Below are 12,282 nucleotides of genomic sequence, written 5' to 3' on the forward strand. Positions count from 1 at the left end.
GTGGTTTAAATAGCCTACAAAGTAGTCCCAGGTGAGTATTTCTCCCCAGCCCCACCCGACTAAAAAATAGTCCCTAGGTAAAGTAGTACCTTCCAAGCCTCTTTTGGCTTGGAGCTCTTGCAGCATGGTCTGCATCAGGTAAGTTTGCAGCATGGTCTGCATCAGGTAAGTTTTAATATATGAGCCTGGCGCCTATGGCGCCAGGACTGACTCTCCATATGAGCCTGGCGCCATAGACGCCAGGACTGCACCCAAATAGCCCCTAGCAGGGGTTTGTGAGCTTGCTTGCACAGCTTGATGCCTGCTTCCGTGGGTTGCTGGACTTGGTCTGGGACCCCGGGGGTAGGCATCATGACAAAACGTTTCTGTATTTGCTATTTCGGCTCTCGTGTGAGAACTCACCTGCGCTTCAATACCTAATCCTTTGGCAGTTCATATTGAGCATGGAAAGGAAGATACTCCCTTAAGATATCCCTTGTTGGGTCCTGTTTATCAATGTCAAATATGGGACTATTCATCCCGATTTAACAAGGTGTGCGTGAGATTCTGATACTTAGCGCTTGGAATTTGACGGGTCTTCATTGCGCTATACCACGTGCAGCAGAAGCGACGGGACCCAACTTAATTAGAACGTGGGTGGGAGAGCCCGAAGTTGCCCGCATCTATGATACAGTGCGCTTGGACCGCTTCTGTGCTAACAGAGTTAACAAAGGCACAGCTTCCTCCAAGAAGAAATGAGCAGCTGAATGATTTGTTTAACCCCTTAAGTGCCGGGCTATTATGCAAGACTATGCAAAAAGGATGACATATTACGAAGGGTGATGGCGAGCACTGGGAATCTCCTTCCCCACATGTTCCTGATCATGTGCACTGCTGTGACCAGCCTGGTATGTTACGCTCAGAGTGGTATACTGTGCATTCCTCCACACTTATACTTGGGCCCGTGCTGCCAAGTATAAAGCATCCTAGGTTGGGAATGTACTGACAGTACAGGCGGCTGTGTCTAACATGGTGTGTTTGCAATGCATCAATCAGTGTACTGCAGTTGTAAACACCCATGCATTCCGCACAGTAGTACAATGTGGTGCACACCGTACACGCGCATCTACCCAGCTGCACAACATGCATGCATTCGGCCAGAGTAGGGCTGGCATGTGAGCAAATGGGCAATTGCCCCCAGGCCGGCAGTGCTGTTGCTGCCTGGGCCATGTTAGTGCATTGTAAACTTAAATAAAAAGAGAACATATTTCAGAATCCAGTATAAAATAGAAGAGACTCCAGGACTCAGCGCCATCAAAGATGTGTGTATGTTTAATTATATCACATATTCACACTTCTTGAACAAAAGCTCATAAACGATAACATGTTTCGGCTCTGCTGAGCCTTTTTCAAATCTGGGCTACATACAATTTCACAGCAAATCATCAGAAGTGTGTTTCATAGTTTAACAAAATTATGTATGATTTCAACACAAACATAATATCAGTATAAACCCAATTATGAAATCCTATTGCATAGGCATTATTCCATCATGATTTTTACACGTGGCTGAAATTGTGCAAAATGTCAAATCGCGGCAAATGTAATCGTGTGTGTCAAGCGTGATTGCAGAGGCACTATAAGGAGTAGGACGTTCTAGGCTCGTTGGAAAGCTTAGAATCTTAGCTTTAAGATGACAGTTAAAACTCACTCCTAGCACAAACGGTTCCGGAGATACAGCCGATTTCGTGAAGGTAGTTTTTCGGATTTGAAATTTAAAAGTTCAAAATGACAGGTGACAGTTTTCAGCTTTAAAAAGGACAGAATGGCACACACTATTCCTATGAGGTAGTTCTAAATAGGTTAAAATAATTTTAATTAGATTATTTTAAACTAAGAGATTAGTCTGGCACAGTCCTAGAGTACTCACACTATCTTTTGGACAGGAATGACTTCATCACCGATCTGGTCAACAGGTTGAACGGGACTTCTGGCGGTTCTGCTCACAGCGGTCTGGTCTCTGGTTCTACTCTCAGCACTGCACAGTTCTGGTCTCTCTGGATCTCTGGTCTCTCTGGATCTTTGGTCTCTCTGGATCTCTGGTCTCTGGAGGTTGATGGATTTAAAGTCTGGAGTCTCCCGGCAAAGCGTCCCGCAAGAAAGTGGAAAGTGAATGTCCACCTGTCCTGCACTGTCTGCTTTTATGTGTTTAGAAAGTGGGTGTGTGCGTGGCATAACTGAGCCTGCCCCTCTCTACTTGTCATTAGCCCAATTCTCCCCTCTCCCATGATTGGGGGAAGGAAATGGATTGTCATCATGATGAGGTCTGTTTATGGGTCAGAGGATCCTCCCCATGTCAATTTGCCCACAAATCTATATTTGATTCAAATACATATTTCCCAGATACACAAGTGGTTGACATTACATGTACATATTACAGATGAATTAAGACAGGTCTCTGTTCAAGCCCCATGTTCCTGCGAGCTGGGATTCAGAAATGACAACATTTTGCATTTTTGGTCGGTTTACCAATATCGGACATTTACCAAAAATGAAACAAATGTGCGCAAGGAGTATGGACATTAATTGATGAAGTGTCAGATTTTTAACATGCACACATTTGGAGTAAGACCCTATTTTCCGCTAGCAACCCCCCAGAATACACCACAGGGTCCTAACGCCTCTTAAAACGTGCACAGAAAAATCACAAGAATAATGATATTACTTATATAATTTTGACCAGTCTGCACCATGAGTTATCTATCTTTTTAAAATTATGCCCTGGTCAAAAAGGGGTGTGGCTTCCCACATCACATGGTGGAATAACTGGTTTATCCACTTCCCCCAAGCTCAGCTGGCTCTCACAGGCACTTCTCCTCCCACTTCTTCCAAGAGGAAGCTATTTTACGACCCCCCCAATATAACATTTGCCTGAGCCCAGGACAGGGCTTTGTTCAACCTCCTGCAGTCTGCAGGTACCCCTCCCTTAATTCAATCAGAGAGGTGTGATCTCCTTTTGGTGGGGGCAGCAGGATGCAGCCAGGCCTGCAAAGAGTGGCTGAGCCGGTTTCTCCTGTCGGGGGGAGTTGTCAGGCAGAATTCAGCTAAATGTCACTTTAGTTCCCAGTTTTCTACATTCAAATCCAACTTACATGCAGCTATTTTTTATATATACATTAAATAATTACTTCCTTCAAGTCATTTCAGAATATAGTTTTACATTGTATCCACCTCTTAGCAAGTCTTTCCTTGGCCTGGTTTGGGTCCATCTGTTCAGTTTTACACAAAAGTTTGGTGGTTTTAAAACGCCGGCTTTCTGATAGTGGTGAGCACCCGTACTGCATCCATTTCTGACCTTAAGAAAATGAATTCCCCACAGTTCTGGGTTGCTTTTGGCAATCAGCATTGCCATTCCCAATGGTTTCAGGCTACTGTGTGTGTAGCCCAATAGTGGTTTTAGGCAGTGCCCTCCTGTGCTCACAATATAGGCAAAATGGATGGCAGCCTATTCTTCATGTTTTCCCTGTGCACTCTCTGGGGAGTTCTGGCCATCATGATGTTTTCAATGCCAGTACTGCACAGTTTTATGGTAGGGCTTGGCTGCATGGGTAAAAACATCCCACAGGATTCAAGGGTGTGGAGAAAAACACATTATGTATGCACGTTATCCCAAAATCAAAGACATGAAAAAACAGAACATGGGGGAGAAAAATTGAAAACATAATCAATAACTTGGTTCACAGGTAATTGTTCCATAACGGTCAACTGACCGAATGATATCGAATGATATTTCGAGCAGGTATGCTTACCCTTAATGGCTTGTGATAAATCCATAGGACTGTTGTCCCTGTAGTAATAACTGGGTATAATCCCCAATAGAAAGTCTGAAATCAAGTTAATATAGGATCAGATCTCTGGTAATATGGATGTCGGCTGGACACTAATTCTTAAAGTGAAAATAGATAACCACTCTCCTCTGTGACATACGTACAAAGCATTGCAATTCAACTTGTTTATTATTCCAAAAGTGTCCATACACTGTAACTAAAATCCCTCATCATGTGCGTTAGGCTAATTAGAAACCCCAACACCAAGCTAATATAGTGTCCAATCACACATCGAATCCTAAGACCATGTTGGATTACATGTTAATAAAAACCAACATTATTACCATACTACGCTCTACCTAGACCGTTAGATGCAAGCGGTCCATCGAGAGTTGCTCACGCTTACCCGATTCCTACGGACTGAAAAATAGCACGCGTCGGCAAAGATACAGCGCCGTCTGCATCCACGATTTTGATAACTAAGTTGTACACAGTAGTCATGGCAACGTGTGAAGCGTCGCCATGGTGATCCGTGTCTGACGGCACATTGCAAAACGTCCGCCGTGATTCAAGCAATTATGACTGCCATCGTGTGTTCGAAGGCCGCCATTGCTAAATGATTCTTATGCCCATAAAACATGCCTTACTACCCTTCAGGTCTCTTCGAGATTATACTTTGACGATCTGTTTTTAACAAAATTTAAGAATGAGCTTTTCCCGGAAATTTTTTTGGTGTGTAAGTATATAAAATTCCCGTTGTATTAAAGTATTAATACATGCTCTCACCCAATAAGGACATGTCATGACACTAGCAAGTATCCTTTGTTAATATCTAAGTGAAAATACATTACAATGAGACTACTACTAATTGCACCTATTATGTTGCACTTCCAAAAAATGAAAAACCTCTCTAAAACTGGCCGGTACTACAGATACTTCAGGACTGTGTTACAATGGGCTAACGCTACAAGAATGACACCATTTCACTGTCACTGTTGAGACCTGTGACAGTCGTATTGAAGTAACAGATTGCTCGTGCTTCAGCTTGTCTTAGGGCTTTTAACCTATCGCCACCCCTTTTGTTCAAAGTCACTTGTTGTAAACCAATAAATTTGACTGCCATCGTGTGTTCGAAGGCCGCCATTGCTAAATGGTTCTTATGCCCATAAAACATGCTTAACTACCCTTCAGGTCTCTTCGAGATTATACTTTGACGATCTGTTTTTAACAAAAATTAAGATCCAGGTCCGGATCCAGTGACCTGCGACATCCTTAATCTTATCCTATGCTTGAAGACACAGCATTATATGGCCAATCCAGTACTAATATTTATGTAAGGGATTGTGAGGTGTCGCCCTACAGAGAAACTTTTTCCAAAGCCATTCTGTTCAGTTACGTTTTAGAAGTTGCCATTTGGGCTGACCCGTTACCTTGATTAATCGGAGTTGATTTTGATAATGGCAGCTTATTTGAAGAACCGCGAAGAAGAAACTAAGAACCTATTCACTCCCCGAGGGGATATGACACATGCTTTTTCTAACCTTGCCAACAAACGAGAAGACTTACGTTCGAAATGTATCAAATTGGAGAGAATATCCAAGAAAGAAATTGACAAGTATTGGGAGAAAGTCTCCCTTGAAAATTATGTTGCGAATGACCAAGAGGTTTGAGGATCCTTACTTTTCCTAACTTCAACAATGAGTTGGACAAAGACCTAGCTGAAGGCTGGCAAGCCAATCTAAGCAATAGCTCAATGAAAATGATGGACCTATTGATAGAACATGCAACTAGAGAACATCAGAGAGCAGTAGATGGAATAGAAATAATTAAAAAAGAAATTGCAGCTATGAAATCTAATGAAGCCACCAAAATCAAAAACTATGAAAAGATGTATGAAGTACTACAAACATATCAAGATGAGGTCAAAATCAGGAAACTTAGAAAATGCTACAGAGATGAACGTTACTATAAGGAAGACCGAGTGTATACGTTTCAAACCAAGCATGACTTAACTTTGAAACCATCCATGAGGAACTCAACTCCTAAACCATCATCAGCCAGTTCGGATGTGGACTCAGAACCAGATAAACAAGAAAGCGAGAGTGCCAAGACACAGGAATCAGGCGGGTATATGAATCAGATTAAGCGATACAAGAAAGGCAATCGAAATTTTTCACAGAAAACAGTCCGTTTACGACTGCCCGTGAACACGGATATTCCAAACCCCGCACAAGGAGGAGAGGAAGGATGGGGGCAGAAAACAGCGAGAACTCAGAAACCCCACAGAAAGCCAAACGGCACACGAGGGCCAGCTCCAAAGAGACGAGCGGTACCAAGTAATGGATGATCTAGTTTTAAATCTCTCGGATAGAGATATATCTCAGGATGAAAGACTTCTTTTGAATATGGGTCTCTCTTTTGCACCTATGTGTAGCCTCAGTCAAGTGGATATTCATATCAATTTGTTTAAATTCATCAGGAAACTCAAATGACTAACTCAATGCGACTAAAGCGCCTGGAGATTTCAAGACTAAGAAACAACATTTTCTGATCAGTGACTTGTCAATAATTCAAGACATTGAGGATACCTTTCTAGTATGGTCACAGGTAGAGTATGACCAATATCAAGTACTTCATTTATTAGATGATTTGAAAATCAAACCTGATATGCTCACAGTCAAAGAACTCAAAGTCAAATTTGTGCCACAATTGGCACCGGACAACATTATCGACACATTCTACACAGCAGTCTCACAAGAATTCTACAAACTAAACCAAGACAGAACGAGAAATGTTAGGAAAAAAACTAACAACCTGACATCTGGAGAAAAAGTAGCACTTGAATCGCTTAAGTCAGACACGCAGATAGTGTTCAAAGAAGCAGACAAGGGGGGTAACATCGTTATAATGAACAGAAAAGATTATCTAGCAATGGCATTCCAACATCTCTCAACCCTCGGCTGCTACATTACAAGAACAGATAATTACAAACAAATAGCCTTGGAGCAAGTGAAATCTCACATTTTGATGTGGCACAGGAAAGGTCAGATTACCGATGAAGAATGTGCTTTTTTATTTATCAAGGAACCAGTAACCCTGACCATGTATTTCCTGCCTAAAATACATAAACATTATGATCACATAACTGAGGGCCGCCCAATCATGAGCGGGATTGGGTGGGTCACTGAGAATATGTCGGAATACCTTGACTCCATTCTCAAACCAAGGGCCAGTTTATTACATTCATACTTACAGGATTCCACCAGTCTCATACGGAAACTTCAGAATTTCACATGGCATAATACTTACCTTCTAGCAACTTTAGACGTGAAGGCACTATACACTTCAGTCCAGCACAAATGGGCTATGATTACAATTGACTACACGTTCAGGAATGAATCAGCCTCTTACTACAACCATATTCAGATGATTAAGGAAATGTTGCAGCTTACATTTGATCTTAACTTTTTCACCTTTGACAACAAGATATACCAACAAACCAAGGGAGTGGCTATGGGCACGAAATACGCCCCAGCCTTAGCTAACATATTCATGGGCATGCTAAAAGACAAATCAGTTTACCTGGAACCGTTCTACAGAGATAAAATCAAGATGTGGACACGGTACATCGATGATGTTTTTTGCATCATTGATGGAAGCAGAGATGATTTTCAAGAATATGTGGCATCTTTAAATTTAAATGGCTTTGATATTCAATTCACAGGAGATTGTAACAAACACGAAATTAACTTTTTGGACTTGACAATACACTCTGATGGCCATAAATTACAGACATGGGCGTTTAGGAAGCCAACTGAGGTGAACTCTACGCTACACGCTAACAGCTGTAATTTTCATCCGACCATACACAATATACCATTGGGTGAATATATTAGAGCAAGACGCAATTGTCAACATGAAATCAAATTTGAAGAAGAGTGTACCCTACTACGTCAACGTTTCAGAAAAAGAGGTTACTCAGATAAATCCATAAGAACGGCATACAAGAAAACCAGGCTGATGAAACAACAAGAACAATTGGGATGCCGACCCAAGGTCAATCCAGATTCGAACATGACAATATGTTTCATTACTCAATACTGTTCTGATCACCAGAGAATTCAGAAAATACTGAAAAGACATTGGTACCTGCTGAAACTGGATGATCACATTAGCAATTTCGTGGGTGACCACCAACATTTATCGTATAAAAGAGCCAGTACACTTAAGTCTATTCTCAGTCCATCCCTTCTGCCGGACGCAGCAAGGGACAATCAAGGTACATGGTTAAACAAAAAAGAATTTGGTTTCAAAAATGTGGTACTTTTCTACAATGTAAATATGCATATGAGCAAACTACTGAATTCGAAGACTTTAACGGCAAGCATTGGTCAATCAAACAAGGGATAAATTGTAAGACTAAATTTGTTGTTTACAGTATTGTTTGTGTATGCAAGAAATTGTATATAGGGAGCACCAAGAGAGATTTGAGAATTAGAATACGTGAGCATCTGGCGAAAATTGGTAGCAAGGATCCATCGATCCCACTAGCCGATCATTGGCAGCAGGTGCATCAACTGCATAACAAATCTGAGATCAAATTTATTGGTCTACAACAAGTGACTTTGAACAAAAGGGGTGGCAATAGGTTAAAAGCCCTAAGACAAGCTGAAGCACGAGCAATCTGTTACTTCAATACGACTGTCACAGGTCTCAACAGTGACAGTGAAATGGTGTCATTCTTGTAGCGTTAGCCCATTGTAACACAGTCCTTAAGTATCTTTAGTACCGCCCAGTTTTAGAGAGTTTTTTGGTTTGTCGGAAGTGCAACATAATAGGTGCAATTAGTAGTAGTCTCATTGTAATGTATTTTCACTTAGATATTCACAAAGGATACTTGCTAGTTTCAGACATGTCATTATTGGGTGAGAGCACGTATTAAGACTTGAATACAACGGGAATTTTATATACTTACACACCAAAAAGTTTACCGGGAAAAGCTCATTCTTAATTTTTGTTAAAAACAGATCGTCAAAGTATAATCTCGAAGATACCTAAAAGGTAGTAAGGCATGTTTTATGGGCATAAGAACCATTTAGCAATGGCGGCCTTCGAACACACAATGGCAGTCATAATTGCTCGAATCACGGCGGACGTTTCGCAACGTGCTGTCAGACACGGATCACCATGATGACGCTTCACACGTTGCCATGACTACTGTGTACAACTTAGTTATCAAAATGGTGGATGCAGACGGCGCTGTATCTTTGCCGACGCGTGTTATTTTTCAGTCCGTAGGAATCAGGTAAGCGTGAGCAACTCTCGATGGACCGCTTGCATCCAACGGTCTAGGTAGAGCGTAGTATGGTAATAATGTTGGTTTTTATTAACATGTAATCCAACATGGTTTTAGGATTCGATGTGTGATTGGACACTATATTAGCTTGGTGTTGGGGTTTCTACTTAGCCTAACGCACTTGATGAGGGATTTTAGTTACAGTGCATGGACACTTTTAGAATAATAAACAAGTTGAATTGCAATGCTTAGTACGTATGTCACAGAGGAGAGTGGTTATCTACTTTCACTTTAAAAATTAGTGTCCAGCCGATATCCATATTACCAGAGATCTGATCCTATATTAACTTGATTTCAGACTTTCTATTGGGGATTATACCCAGTTATTACTACATGGACAACAGTCCTATGGATTTATCACAAGCCATTAAGGGTAAGCATACCTGCTCGAAATATCATTAGGATAATATGTCGGTCAGTTGACCGTTATGGACCAATTACCCGTGAACCAATTTATTGATTATGTTTTCAATTTTTCTCCCCCACGTTCTGTTTTTTCATGTCTTTGATTTCGGGATAACGTGCATACATAATGTGTTTTTCTCCACACCCTTGAATCCTCCCTCTCACCAATCCTTGTTTCTCTGTCCTCTTATCATTTTATTTTTATTTTTATTGTGATGTGTACACTTGTTTTGCGGCATGATGGAATAATACCTACGCAATATGATTTTATAATTGGTTTTATACTGATATTATGTTTGTGTTGAAATCATACATAATTTTGCTAAACTATGTAACACACTTCTGATGATTTGCTGTGAAATTGTATGTAGCCCAGATTTGAAAAAGGCTCAGCAGAGCCGAAACATGTTATTGTTTATGGGCTTTTGTTCAAGCAGTGTGAATATGTGATATAATTAAACATACACACATCTTTGATGGCGCTGAGTCCTGGAGTCTCTTCTATTTTACACTGTTTATGGTGACGGTTAGGCTTTATTACCGTCCGGATCAGTGACCTGCGACATCCTTAATCTTATCCTATGCTTGAAGACACAGCATTATATGGCCAATCCAGTACTAATATTTATGTATGGGATTGTGAGGTATCGCCCTACAGAGCAACTTTTTCCAAAGCCATTCTCTTCAGTTATATTTCAGAATCCAGCCTGCCTGGAAGGAACCTAGTTCTACAAGGCCTGCTCTGCTTCTTTGTAGATTGGGTGAGGCACTTGTGTTGATTTCAACAATGTTGCAGATGTGCCTGGGTGGCGTCCACATGCGGACATACCCAGTGAGTGTGTGAGAGGAAGAAGATTGTAGGTGGCAAGCACATGTTCATACTTCTCACAGGCAAGGTATGTATTCGAATGATAGATTCAGTGATGCTGGATGGTAATGGTGGACCGCTGAGGCCTATGCACTGATGGTCTGTTGTAATCCTCAGAAGCTTTTCAAAGTTCCTTGTTGCTGAGGAAGTTGTCCTGAGTTTCACCTTGTAAGTATGCTTCCCCTATGACGTGGTGAAGTTCTCGATTACTGGTGAGTTCATCATGCAAAGAGCTTAATAGCACCCGTGGATGTTACCATATGGCAGTTATAGTACAGCTGTCGCATTATTTGTAGTGCTGACTTCCATCACAGTTGGCAAACAGACACAGAAAGATGTAAAATTCAGGTATTATTTTTTATTAGACTGCAACGTTAGTCTGTGATAGTTTTTGGGTGTCTTTTCCAGAAAACTCTTAGTGAGCAACAAAAGGCACACATAAATAAACAATAAATACATTCATGTATTGTTGATGATAATATTTTGTATGATGATGTCAATACATGGATGCCACCCTGATTCTTCTGCTTTGTATCACCCTTAGGAGAGGAGCAGAAGAACAATTAAAAGGAGAGACTAGCAGCAGTAGTCAATTGAAGTAGAGGAGGATCGACGTTTCAGTTTGGAGTGGTTTAAGTCTTCGCTCTGTTGGCAGGACATAGTGTTGAGTTTGCGAGTGACAGTTCAGAGCATGTAAAAGAGAGGAGGAGCTCAGGGACAGGATGTGGTCATAGCTGAGCATGGAGGAATATGGACTACAGAGACTATGGGGATTGAAGTTTCAAGAAGGAAAATTCACTTTGGACATTTTACAGTGTTTTGTTATTGGTTTGTTGAAACTGCTGAGGAGTAGTAATAAAAGAAATTGAAGCATAATGCTCACCTCCTAGTCTTTAATAGATTGAATACTCTCTGCGCAGTTAGCAGGTGTAATCTTCATTGTAACATGCAAGGGAGAGGAGGCAGTGAGGATGAGGTGCAAGGGAATGACATTGGGGGGTGATGGAATAGGAAAATAAGGTAAATGATACAGAGCTACTAATCTGGAATGGTAGTTAGGCACATTGAGTGGCTGTCTTTGATATCTGTGCCTAATCTGCATGTCACTGACTCAGCTCCTTTTTTGGACAAGGTTATGCATACATACTTTATGAACATGTGTTCCTATTAAGATTTCTTATATTTTGTCAGGCAGATTTATTCGGTGACTTGAAAGCCAGATTTTTTTAACAGTGTGAAAGTCATATTTATAAAAAAATGCACAAGTTTAGCCCGTAAAAATGAACTTTACAGAATACCGTTTTTGGAGTCAAAAACTGAAGAGAATCTAAACGATAGATTACGAGATGATGAAGTCTCCTCTGCTTTATAAATTGTAATCTGCGAAACAAGGTGAAAGAAGAAAAGCAGGGCTCAAATCCCCTCCTTCCACACTTCGCACAATCTGTGGTCCTGACCACATTACTTTACCTGACTGTAGGCCTCATTACGAGTTTGGAGGCAGCCATTCCCTTAACAAGGGCATGGCTGCCTCCAAACTCAGATCCGGGTCCGTGGTCCCTGAATGGGGAAATACCGGGCCATTCCGACTTTGGAGGGCCCGGTATTTCCCCATTCTGGGAACCCGGATCCGGACCATCCCCATTCCCATTTGAGCCCCTATAGGGCTCAATGGGAATGGGGAGCATGCTAACAAGGGGCCTGTTAATGACGGGCCCGTTGTTAGCATGCTGGTCCCCTCGCGGGACCCGCAAAGGACGTCTGGTCTGAAATACCGGAAGGCTAGAAAAAACAGCAAGGTAACTGGAGAGAAAGAACGCAGTGTCCAACGGAGGAAAAACGGACAG

This window comes from Ambystoma mexicanum, chromosome 5q, assembly GCF_040938575.1.
Source record: "Ambystoma mexicanum isolate Mex_15411 chromosome 5q, UKY_AmexF1_1, whole genome shotgun sequence".
Taxonomy (NCBI): Eukaryota; Metazoa; Chordata; class Amphibia; order Caudata; family Ambystomatidae; genus Ambystoma; species Ambystoma mexicanum.